The sequence below is a fragment of the Plectropomus leopardus genome, chromosome 7 (genome assembly GCF_008729295.1).
Source record: "Plectropomus leopardus isolate mb chromosome 7, YSFRI_Pleo_2.0, whole genome shotgun sequence".
Classification (NCBI taxonomy): Eukaryota; Metazoa; Chordata; class Actinopteri; order Perciformes; family Serranidae; genus Plectropomus; species Plectropomus leopardus.
Window position 1 is genome coordinate 1,865,136 of NC_056469.1, and position 14,099 is coordinate 1,879,234.

A 14,099-nucleotide genomic window follows, 5' to 3' on the forward strand; every position below is an offset into this window, starting at 1 on the left:
CTTATGTCAAAAACCCATCAAATAACTGTTTGATGTAAAAGCTGTTCCATGACAAACAGACAGATTTACGGTGTTAGGCTCTTGTTAAATCTTAATCCATATCTGTGATTTTAGATGTCCAACTTTGTAGTTCTGAATCAGGACTTCCACAATTTGAAGCAAGTAAATTGTGAAAAATAAATTGTGCAAAATAGAGCTGTTGTAACAGAATTTAGCAGCATTGTCATTTCTCTGATATTTTCTCTTAATTTTCTGTTAAGAGCTGAAAGAGGGCAAATCTCCCCCAGCTGTGGTGGAGTTGGACATATATCTGTCAATGAATCAGTGCATAACATGCAAGTTTAGAAATATCAATTTCATCCTGAAATTTAGCTCTAATCTAAAACTTCAAAAGCATTCAAAATTACTCTAATAGCACGTTTCCACTACGTGGTACATACTTTACTCCCCTTTGGTATCAGGTACTTTTCTGGGGGTCGTTTTCCATTCCAAGATAGCACCGCCTCAGTGGAGCTGGTCGTCATAGCGATGCCGCGCAAAACTGCCGTGATGTCATCTTCAACAAGACACACACACTGGTAGCTAACATTAGCATATGTGTTTACAAAACCCTGCCATTTCTTATCTTTAATGTTTGTCCGTAAGCCCCTTTTCAATGAGGTAGGTCCTTTGTTGCTCAGAAAAATGTGCCGTCCCATCACAGGCTATCTATCTTTTTAAGTAATGTTTTCACATGTAATGTTAATAATCATGTATATGTGTGTTATGCGCTTCGTCAACCCTGTTACTGACATCAGTTACTGTTTGAAAAGGTTTTACATTCATATTTAGAACAAATCTGAGGAAGTATGAAAGATACCCCCTAAGTGAAAATGTTGAGGGCTTTTATTTTTCCATGGAAGAATATGCTCATTTACAACTGAAACTTTCACAGCATCCTGTGTTTTAATAAAAAGTTATGGAAACAAAATACCTCAATGTCTTTGAGTGGTGTCATAGTCTGCTCTCCCCCTCTCCTGCTCTGCTGCTCAGCCACACCCCTCATCAGCTTCACTGCTTCCACCTGCTGCTGTCACCTGCTCACCATCTCCAATCAAGCCAATATATATGCAGCTTCACTCCACTCACTCTTTGCCAGATCGTCTTCGCTCTCATGCCTGACTCTCCAGCACTTGTTCCCGGACTGCTTACTTGGTACTGACCCGACTCGCCTCTGACCTTTGCTTCACATCTCAGCCCCGGTAAATCCACGAGCCTTCTGTCCTCGATTACGTGTTTTGCCTGCCTGCTTTCTGTTCCTCGGCTGCCTGTGGCTGGCCAGTTCCTGTTCAGCCCAAAGACCCACTGTGTCAGCTTCACCTCGCCCGCTCCTCTCCTCTGGTGCCATCAGCCTCTTCAACTCCATCTCAAGGTCCGGATCCACTCCCAGCCCTCATCTGAACCACTTTCCAGGAAAACTTTAATCTGCAGTGAGTTTGTGCTATTTCCCCTCAACCACACTCGTTGAGCCTTTTGAGAACTTTTGGACAATTACCTGCTCACGAGTCCCACACGCTCCCTGCCTGCACCATTGGTCTTATGGTAACCTGCCTGACTGCCACACGGGAGACCTGGGCTCAAATCCTGCCATACCTGCCTGCTCTACTCTGATGCATCTTGTGGTTAGCTGTTTTCCTGCATTAACCTGCTGAATAAAGACTGTTAATTCAACAAACCTGGTTCATTTGTGCTGCCATTGGGTTCACTCTACACCCGTTACAAGTGGTTTACTACTTTTTTTTTTTAACATACACAATGAGTTGATTTTAGATTTAGATGTGTCTTTTCAGTTTTTTAAATTATATCCAGTTTTCTAAAGTATTTAATGAACTTATGCTACCAATACTACATATTACAATGTCTATGCTTTGTATGTGTTTTTCAGACTTTTCACACCTTGCTAGTCACCGCAGACCTTCTGTTTAGGCCTTCAGCTGAGCTACCGAGTGGTGGGATTTAATTGTTCCCAACTTCACTGGCCCTTACTGGGTGCAGAACTTCAGGATGTCTGAAGAAACATTTTGCAGCTGTGTACCATCTTTTCAGCATAAGCACAACCACTGTGTGCTGGTGTGCAAGAGTTCTGTGCTGCTGCTGAGACATGCTTGGTACCAGAACAAATTTGTTTCCCAGACCAGATGAAGTTTGAGAAAATGTCGGCCTACAATGAGAACAGGTGGGGGCTCCCGCAGTGTATTGGTGCTACTGATGGATCACACATACCCATCTTGGCACCACGGGAGTACCACTGCGACTACCTCAACCGCTGGCACTCCATCATCCTTCAAGGTGTTGTAGATGGAAAGGGACCTTTCTGGAACGTGTTTGCAGGCCTACCTGGGAGCTTGCGTGATGCTCAGATTTGGAGACTGTGGGAGTTGGCAAGCCATGGCGACCACTTTCCAGCTTACACCAGGAATATTGCTAAGGTGAATGTTGGCTACTGTATCCTAGGAGACTCTGCTTATCCCATGCAGAGCTGGCTCTTAAAACCATTCCCTGACACTGGACATCTGACAGCAGAACAGCAGATCTACAACAAGAAAATCTGCAGAGCACACGTAGTGGTTGAAAATGCTTTTGGTCGACTGAAGGGAAGGTGGCACTGCCTCATGAAAAGAAATGATTGTGATGTCAAACTAGTCAAAACGATGGCCCTGACTTGCTATGCTCTTTATAACCTTTGCAAGAGTCATGGAGAGACCTATGACAATGAGTGGGATGCAGCAGCAGAGCCTGTGGTGGCACTGGCACAGGTTGCAGAGGAGCGGGGCAGGGATGTACAAGAGGGTCTGATGCGCTACCTGAATAGCTAAATATACATTTTTCTTTCCTGTTGTGTATTTTACACACATTGTAAATTGTATGAGGATAGATCTGAACTATTTTCCCTGTCGTGTATTGCACAGGTTTGCTGCACACTTTTGAAAGTACGTTTAATTTCATTCATGAATTCAGAATTTAATACCTTTTCTTAATCTTTATAACCCTAGTTTTGTGTAAACATAAATAGATCAGATACTATCTTTCCACGTATAAATGTCAACTTTGTTTTTGTCAAACTTTTTTTTAGTTAAAGATTTAATATTTGGTCAATTCAGCGCTAAACCCTTAAAAAAGGAAATCATACTGAAAATGTGTGTTTCAATTTACAAAACTTTAACAGAAAAACAAATGTGCAAATAAAGCAAAGGTTTGCACTGCAGTGCATATAATACTTGCATAATACAAACTATATTCAAACATATACATCTATACAACTAGATACAAAAGACTAAGGGCCGCAGGGCAGAGGAACCGGATTCATTCCAGGAGTTAAGGAACTTGGTGACGCTGGCCAGTTAACGCCTGCACAAGCTTCCTGTTCCCAGGAATGTCTGGTTAAAGGCCACGGTTGCCACGATCTCCTCCCTCCTCAGGGCTGCTTCCTGCTCCCTCACCTGGACGGCATCAGCAAGGACCATATGAAATTGGCACTCTTGCTGTATCTGGTTCAACTCCTGCTGCTCAATATCAGCCGCCTGCATGTCCTGCAGGACCATGACATGGTCCTGTCCACATTTCCTCTTGCCTGCTCAATAATGAAGGAAAAACAATTCTTAAAAACTCAATTTGGGGCCTGAGACAATCCACTTTTCTTAATTTTGGTGAAAAGAATAGATTCTCAGATTACAGGCTACAAGAAGTTGAAGTTTTTTCTCCTGCTTTATTAATTCCACTGGAGTTAATACAGCTACTGATACTGATACTGATCATACTGCTTTTTTGAGATGGTATTTTTGCATTGTACAAGCACAACATAAGGTGTGTACCGCTTTTGCCATGCCTACCTGTGACTACACACTGAGGTGTCATGGCGCTGGAGGGTGTTGGTGTTGAAGCTTCTGATGGTGCTGGTGTGACAATGCTGATGGTACAGATCGGGCGTCATCACCAGAGGAACCCTCCTCACTTGTCAAAAATTCACCTTGAATAAAAATCATAATCAGCTTTATTGCCAAGTTGTCTATGAGATTACTTGGTGTTGCTGTGGTGCATGGCAGTCAAACATGTACACAAAATCAAGTAATCAAAAGTAATATTAAAAAGACAATTTACGATAGAGGAAAAATGTAACATTAAAACCTAGAATATATTCTGGTGAAAGGAATAGCAACAGATAAAATTTTAGATATGAAATACAGAATGAGATGAATGTACAGGATATTGACCAGGAGTAAATAGTATATGTAGTGTTTATGATTTATATAACTGTTTTATATATAATTTATATATTATATGATTTACAGCAATAACGTTACAAGATTAGGCTTGTTACAAGCTTCTCAATCACACGACTTACTGCAACCCAATAAGAAATAGCAAAAACTCTAGAAAAACTAAACATAAACAATAACACTCAGCACAACAATAGCACTAGCTAATGTTATCTGCTTTGTGTTGGCTTTGTTGTGTTACATGTTTGTGTTGTTCTAAGTTTGCATATAACAACACTAACCAACTAAAGAAAACACGGCTGAGCTTTAAACAAAAAAACTTCCGTCGGCCAGCAAGGTGAGGAATGTTTGCACTTCCTCGAATGACCACGGCGTGGTCTTTCCGGTTGCCATTTTAGGAAAGAAAACAAAAATGATACTAAACTGCTGCCACTACAATAGCTTGGCTGTTAAAAAATGGCGGGCATGGATTTGCACTATTCAGGTATTCCGTGCGTGCTGCACATTGATGATGCAATGATGCAGTGATGATTCTCTCTGACCAGTCAGCGGTCTGCAGTGTTTCCACGTCACCTTTAAGTACCGCATAGTACCTGGTCAGCTCATAGTACCTGGTCGGATTTTCGGAGTAGAGTAGAGTGGGTACCATGTAGTGGAAACGCGCCTTAAGATGGAGACAAATTAACCCCTCTGCCTATATAGTGGGACAAGGACAGTAGTCCATTTAAATGTCCTAACTTAGCTCTAAACATAGCTCCACTGAACTGTATATGGAAACTTAACTGACTCTAAGTTTATCCAACTAGCCTTTGCCACAATCTCCGTCAGCCGATAATGTCCTTGACATTTAATTTTATCATCTAACCATGGCAATTCTTCCCCCTAAATATACACACCCCAGCCTGACTCGTGGCTCACTGTTTTGGTTTTCCAGCCCTCTCACAGCTTTGCTCAGGCTTTCTCGCTGGGGAGCATGTTGGAGCTTTTAGCAGAAAAAGGTCCAGATATTTTCTTCAGCAGTGGGCGGAGCCCAAACCAGAGCTAAAAGTGTGACTGTTGGACTAACATAGATTTCAAAGTTGCTGTGTGTCCTCTGGATGAGTAATTTCTCAACACTTTGACATATTCCATGTTGTGGCTCAGAGATAGTGCGGGTTGTCCTCTAATCGGAGGGTCAAGAGATTTGATCCCCGGCTCCTCCAGGCAACATGTCGACGTATCCTGGGGCAAGATACTGGAACTCAAATTGCTCCCATTGCTGCAACATCAGAGTGAGAGTGCATGTGAATGGTGCATCAGTAACAGGTGGGCCACCAGTTTGTGAATGTGTGTGTGAATGGTTGAACGTGACATGTAGCATGAAAGTGCTCTGTGTGACCGAAAGACTACTATACAAGTGCAGTCCATTTACCATTTACCATCAAATTCAAAGGGTGCCAATATGTCAAAGTTGTGTTTTCAGTTAGTTCCACCACCACCAAGTGGCCTTCATGACTTCATGCAGCTATAATAAATATGTCAAATATAACAATTACAAATTGATGTGTGGATAATTCTACTGATAAAATAATGTAATAGTATATTTCACTGAATTACAGAAAAAAAAACATTTTTTTGCATACTTGCTCTTGGGTGAGTAGTTCAGAATATAAATCCCTTAAAAATCTAAATATCCAATAACACAATTGGAACAGACAATATTCCTAAATTGGTCAATTTGAGTCATTTGCTCTGCAGAAGCCTCTGGAAAGGAAAGGTTGTCCTTCTCCTTACCTTTTACTTTCTTTCTCTTATTTTGTCTTTCATGTCACAGCAACCAGAGATGAGAATTTTGCACTCACATGGGAGCTCAAGAAAAAGAGAAAAAATGAAAGTGAGATGAGTGAAGTTTCAAAGGACAGACGCAGAGGGAGTGAGCTGACATTTACAGGACAGCAGGAACATTAAGAACATCAGTGTTGCTGTGAGTATCAAGTAGCAGAAGAATGCAGGTTTGGCAGTCGATTGTCCCTGAGTGAGGTGGATGTTGTGCAGTGTGTCATTGCAACAGGTGACTGCAATGGTCTTGTGCACAAATCCACTAAGGCCCTTAACTAAGCATAGACATTGTCACACACAATTACATAGTGGCCCCATGCTTGCAACTATGTAATAATGCAATTATCAGTTTGTTTGCGACATTAATTAGTTTTAGTTCTTTTTTCTCTCTGCTACACACAGCAGTTTAAAATCAACAAAGGGACTTGTTGCTCGCTGCCAACTCCAGGGGCTCTATCATATGCTCGGTGCAAGGTGGCGCACAGCGCAGCACAAGTGTCATTGCTAGTGTCAGATCAGCACAGTTGTAATTTCACGCCCAGCACCCACATCCTTATAACAAATGTACGTGCGCCCATCTGTGCGCCCCTGGGCGTGTTGGTCTTAAAGTGAGGTATGGTCAGACGCATTGTTGGCGGATTGCTATTTTGAGGCAACAGAAAGTGAATGTGCTTTTGGCCAAATAAAAGCTGCTCTGAAGTCAAAGGTGCAGTCTGTTTCGTGATATTTAAAGAGTGGAATATTCAGATAGCAGATGCGCCTGCATGAAGTTCAGATGTTTGAATAAGTCAGGTGGGACATCACAATACAGCCCTCACAGTCGGAGCATTCTTTGTTGTGTGTTGCACAACATTGATATGCCTCATGGATGTCTCTTGGACATAATTGAGGGCACATTACAGGACACAGGAAAGCGTGAGGCTGAACTGTGGGTGCTGATGCCAGTTAACCCAAATATGCCAACAGCAGCACACTCACTGAGAGATCAGCTGGCTCCTCCCGTTTCTGCTTGATTTTTATGCTGTGTGGGAAGCTTTTTTTTTTATCCATCCTCCTCACATCACTCACAAGGCCGTTCTGGAGGTTCAAAAAAATGCATCACCTCTTACTCCTGCTTTACCTCTGTTGCTGTTGGTGGATATCTGCTGCTTCCGTAAATTATCTGCTCGTACGCCTTCACCTCCCGCACAAACAGATCGGCTTCTTCAGCAGAACACCTCTCACATCAGTAATTCGCTAAATCCATCATTCAAACATTAGGGGGGCATCTGGATTGCATGTAAACACTGGTGTGCAGATACTGCTCTTACTGGACTTGCACAAGTATGTGTACTCCCACATAGGAGCTAAAGGCTAAAGGCTCCAGCAAGGCTAAAATATGACGCCAGTGACATTTTTCAAAACAACTTGTTACATCGGGGCTTCAGGACACTTGTAAAGCTTTATAAAACATGCTTATACCCTTTTGATTTATAGCTGTCTCTTGATTCTAGAGCTTTTGTTTTATGTATTGTAAACTTAATTCTACTTGCTTTATTTGTTGTCTTATCCTTCCTTCTTCTTACAAAGCACAAAGTAGTTTTAGATTTGAAAAGTGCTGCATCTACAGTCATAAAAACTTTATCATCAGTGCATATGTTCCAGTTTAATTTCCAAAGAATTGCTTCTGTTTTGTGTTAATGAAACTGCGAAAGAGGAGAGTCTAACGCAGATCACTGCTACATTTCATTTTTACTTTCATTTAGTAACATTTGAAACTCATGCATTCACTCTTTTTTGTCTCATCTCCTGAGGCTTCACCACCATTTTAACAGCAGCTGCATGTAAGGGGGTTAATGGGAATCAGGTGCTGGTTTCTCCTCAGCAGCCCCCCACCCCCCAACTCTCTCCATTTTGCAACCAATGCTGCCCCCAGTTGCCAAGTCAGCATTATTACCAGTGACAGTAAAGCTGTTAGTGGCAGTCATCTGCAACCTGTTGTGTACTATGACCTCACTATTGAACCATGCACACACCACGTGGGCACATAGAGTTTGCAGGAGTGTAAACATTAAAACTACATACTATTGGTGCTATTAAGTCCCACCTCACAGTTAATGGGGTAAACTCAGCTGACAGTTTCAGAACACAGGGCTATAACAAAAGGCAAGCAGCTGGATCTTGTATCACAGTTAAACAGTGAGCTAAAACATGTTTCTGAAATCATCAGATATACGTAACTATGTAACTATATGTAAAATAGCAACAGAATCTTGGTTTATATTTGATCAACGCTGTTTGGTTTTGCTGTTTGATCTCCATTTTTTTGGCCTCCATTTCACTGGAAACGAAGCAGTAAGCTGCCCACTTCCTGTTCCTAAACTTTCGCTATTACAGCTAAATATTGCAATAAAATATGTGTCTGAAAACAGAACTAGACAGTGCAGTGACATAATCTTGATTTATATTCAATCAGCACTGTCTAGTTTTACTGTGTGAATGGATTTCGGTCTGACTTTGAGAGAGAGAGAGACAGAGACTTCAGACATCAGACAACTTTATTTATCCCAATAGGCCAATTCAATTTCATAATCTACCCAAACCAAACACAAACTGACAAACAAGAACATGCAGCACATCACAACATGCATCACAACATGACCACTTTGATGTACTGCAGTAGCAGTACATCAAAGTGGTCAGTACATGGGCTACACTGGCACCTCGTGTGTCTGAAATTTCATGCCTCATTATATGAGGTAGTAAATTAATAACACATTCTGATGGGACACTGATCCAACACTATGCTCTTTGTAGGAGTAATGTGGCTAGTGCACAAATACCAAATTAATTGAAAAAAAGAGAGAGAATCACCACAGAAAACCTTGTTTAACCACAATTAACTTGGCACACACGCCAGTCTCCATTGATTCTTTTATGTTGATGCTGTTACTTTTTATGCACTTTTAACTTTAACTCTTGTCTGAATGAACTCATTATATGACAATCAGCTGTTATAAATTTCGGCATATTTACATTATTGAGTTTGTGAACAACAGGATTACAAAATAATCTTAACTTTATGAGCAGACTGAGTTTGTGCAGTTGTCTGGGAGGTGGTTCAGGTACGGAACCTCAGTTACAACCTCACTCAAAGACATTACATTTATACTTTATTTATTCCTCAGTTATTGTAAAGTGTGTTTTCTCATCTGTTAAACTCATCTGCTAGAAAATTAGGCTGTATTCCCCCTCATCTTGTCTGGATACATGCAGAGGCCTCGCCCGCCATCTCCTTTCTCTTTTCCAGCGTACATTTCAGAGTTAGCTATATTGGGCAGTATGTAAACACACAAGGAATTGGACTCAACAAGAAGGAACAGTAATGCTGAACTAAATTAAGTTATGAATAATCAAGTCCATTTTATTTATATGGCCCTGTATCAAAACACACATTTGCCTCAAGGGGCTGTACAATCTGTGCAGCACACAATGTCCTTTCAACCCAGATAATGATAAGACTGGGAAAAAAGTCCCCAAAAAACCTTTAACAGGGACAAATGGAGGAAAACTTAAGAGGAGGAAGGATCCCTCTCCCAGGAGAGACAGACATGCAATTTGCTTGGGTTCCATGTGACACACACTGCAAACCACAGAAACAAGTGAAAAGAAGACGACGGAGGTATGATGAAACAGAAATCAAAATGAAAAAAAAATGTTCATATAGTATGCCCGCAATATGTTGTGCTGTTGGCTGGCACAACAGTCGTCAGAGAAACTACAGATTTATTTCATCCCAAAGCAGCAAGAAACAGAAAGAGAAAGCAATAACTTTTTTAACAAATAAATAGTGGTGAATTACCTTAAACCCTGTTCGCACAGGACTAGTATTGCATGGGGACCGCCAGTAATTAATACTAATTGCAAAGATGTCTGTGATTTTAATCCAATGTGAATGATTCATGTCCCTAATTTCAAGTCAGGCTCTCCCTTTGCTCCTGTTGTGCTGCTTTAATACTAAATTATATTCTCTGTGTGCAGATCCCTGCAATCCTGTCACCAGCTCACCTCCAGTCTTGCCTGTTTGCCGGTAAGGCTGAAAGCTCTTCCTGTTCCCAGCTCCATGATCCATGGTCTTCTTGGAAACTTGCAAAAACTCCCAGACACCACATAACCACGTCCCTGGATTTTCCCCTTTTCCTGCAAAGAGCGCTCAGCCTCATTCTCACCTGAACACACTACAATACATGAAAGAAAAACATACAGTAAAAAAACAACAGCAATACATTCCGTGTATAAAGTATAAAAATAGGTCTCAGTGATACACATTTGAGCAGATACAGTTTACAATAAATAAATATTCATGTGATTTATCATGCCGTGAAAAAAAAAATCCTTGGCCCCAAAAGGAAATCCTGTAACACAACACAAGAAGACTCCAGACGTCTTGTTCCTGCAGAACCCAGCCAAGGCCCTGTACCCCTCCAGAAACTCAGAGTCTACAACAATTTTTATTTTGTTTAATACTTAACTTCTTGTTGCAACTTATTTGTTGTTTCCATGTCTGTCTGCACTGTGGACAAGCTGAAAAAACTAACTCTTTATAAAAAAGCAGCGCTAAAAACATCAGCACAAACATTACATGACAGGCTGCTGTCACTTCAGATTTCATTAGACAGTGACCTGACATGAGACAGAGACCGAGTCAGAAAAACCTATTCCACCACCAGAATCAAGTTAAGAGTATTACTACTTGAGTGATGCAAAAATTGAGCGACACCAAAAGTAATAAAACTGCTGATTCTCTGACTGTCTACCAGATTTGAGCCTTACCTGAAATTCTAGTCATGTAAAAATGAACCTTTGCTTATTTCTTTACTGCAGTCAGGCACAAGAATTAAAACCCCTGAAAATCGGTTTGATTTCTTTTTTAAAAACGTGGGGGAAAAGGTTTTTCTGACTCGTATCGGTAATACCGTAAGCGGTAATTATATATATTTTTATATATATATATATATATATATATATATATATAGAGAGAGAGAGAGAGAGAGAGAGAGAGAGAGAGAGAGATGATTCCCTTATTTTTTGTTAGTGTTTTTGTTATGTTTTTTTACAACTTCTTGCTCATTTTTGGGATGTTTTTAAGTTACTCATCTAGCCAATTTGCTCAGGTTTCAAAGGGTTAACTTATCTGCCTGTGAGTGGCACTTGTGGTTTTCTTGAACCCTTTCCAACTTCCAAAATCATGAAGCAGAAACATCAAACTGTGATGCTCACGTGTTTGGATCACCATGGCAACACACAGGAAGTGGTTACAACCACGTGAGGTGGCTTCTCTTCATCAGAGATATTGATCTGTTGATTTACAACCACATGGACCACTCAGTTGGTGTACAAGGCACTGGCACCTAAAAACAACACATATGCACAGTTTCAGATCAATCTCAAAGTAAAACGCAGAGACTTAAAAATGATCATATAAACAAAGAAAGCAGCAGGAATTAAAATATGCTTAACACCACATTATGACACCAAGACCCATGACCTTGATGAATGCGATAGAAAATCCATGCTGTGGATGATGAATGATCTGTTGTGGAAACTGATGAGAAACCATCTCATTTCATCCTCTGAATGATCTACGTCTGCTTTGTGGCTGTAAAGTTTAATGAGACTGCGATTATCCTTGAGGTCACTATAGGTCATTTTATACTGTGATGTATAAAAAAAAAACATTTTATTCTTGCTTCTTCCATTCCTTTTATATCAGTTTTGTGCATTTTAATTAAAATAAACAACATTTCGGACAAAAAGCATTTTTGTAAAACAAAGTCATTTCCAAGAGCAAAATCAATTTTATGTTTACATGTTTTTTTTAAAAAACTTTTTTTCCTATTATTTTCTTATGTTAACTCGAATTGTACAAAAATAATACAGAAAATAATATTTTGTTTAAGGTATAGTGGAACTATAGAGGGGAACATTCCCCAAAATGTCAGGAGGCACCACAGCTACAGAACAGTCCCTAAGTAACGGCTTTGTCGTGATCTCTGCATATTTACATGTTATTCTGCTTGTTGTTGGAAGGAATCAAACATCAGATATCAGTTAATTCTTTCAAAATAACCGAGCTGTAAACTCTACATCTGAACTCACACTGCAAGAAACGTCTCCTCTTGTCCTGCCTGTCACCTCACACACACACACACACACACACACACACACACACACACACACACACACACACACACACACACACACACACACACCTAGTGCAGGAGGAGAGTGGAAGGGACACTGGCCTGATGGAAGCTGACAGCGGTGTTTTGCAGATATTCTGAGCAGCGAGCATGGGAATAAATGAAAATATAATATCCTCCCTGTTCCCCAATGATCTGAATAAGTTGTTAAATGTGTTTCTTGTTGCTTTTCAAAGGCAAAATGTCGCTGAGAGGATCTGAAAAGTGCTCAATAGTGATAAAGTCCACATGTTAGTAGTTCTTTCTTCCTGTTACCCTGGGACCTTGGATTATTATTATTTGTTTGTTTTTGGACACAGAAATGTTGTTCTATTGCAAACAGCTGTAACAGCACCCCTGACACTATGACAGTGGAAACCGATCTTGTCAATGGCGGGGAAAATGTTAGGCTTTAGGTATCCTTCTGCATCTGCTGACATTCAGGGATGTTGCTACTGTGATGACAGCAAATGTACATGGTGGGATGATGCTGCATGTGGTTATGTTTAGACAACACAAACACATAGCAACCAATGCACATGCTGGCACAGATTATTAGGATTATTAGGGGAAGGTGGCACATGGTAAGGTTTAGAAAAAAAAACAGGAACTGAACACTAGACTCCCGCATGAAAGTCTGGGGTTTGTTGGACCCATCATTGCCACTCCCGCCCACCATATAGGTGCTCACATGCTCCTTATATTACATGGTTACCAGGAGCATTTCATCCTGACACCATCATGCTGTGTTTCATACAGACACAACAGTTTCTGCCTGGCTACATTCACTTTTTTAAAATTGTATCTTTATTAGGGAAGGGCGGCCGTGGCTCAGAGGTAGAGTGGGTCGTCCTCTAATCAGAAGGTCAGCGGTTCGATCCCCAGCTCCTCTGGACAACATGTCGAAGCATCCTTGGGCAAGATACTGAACCCCAAATTGCTCCCGATGCTGTGTCATCAGAGTGTGAGTGTATGTGAATGATGACTGAGTAGCAGGTGGCATCTTGTACGGTAGCCTCGGCCACCAGTGTGTAAATGTGTGTGTGAATGGGTGAATGTGACATGTAGTGCTAAAGCGCTACATGTCACATAATAAGACTAGAAAAGCGCTATACAAGTATTGTCCATTTACCATAGTCCATTTAAATATAACAAAATAGCACCATCAAAAATGCATTCCCTTTCCATTTTTTGTATATAAAGTCCATAAATGGAGCATCATCCAAACCAAGGCAGAAGAGTTCAAAAAATGTGCTTGTCATCCTTTGCTTCAATTCATGTTCAACGTAATACTCACAGCGTACTCATTAGGACATAGTAATATAGTGCCTTTGGAAAATAGCCTTCATAAACACTCTTATTCACAGACTGCACTCACACTGATACCACTCTGATACAATTAAACAGCAAAAAGAACTATTTGCCAGAACCAAGAACCAAATAAAACAACAACCCCAAAACCCAGAGGGGGCCATCTGCTGCCGCTGTCATCAAAATAATAAAAATAATCAAAAAAGTATTCCAACAAAAAGGTTATAAATCTGCAAAACCAGTGAGATCATACAAAGTCTTGTTGAGGCTATGAATTTTATCCAGTTGCTCCAAATTTGATAAAATTTGTCCTGTTGGGTTCTTATTAAATAAGTTAATTTTTCCATTCTAAATATTTCTAAGATAATTCTAATCCAATCATCCAATCACCAAGAGTATTTGCAGCAGCTTTATATCTCTCCTATGCTCCAGAAAAGAAACAAACCATCTGAACACTCTTAACATTTTTTGTATTCCATACACGTTAATCACT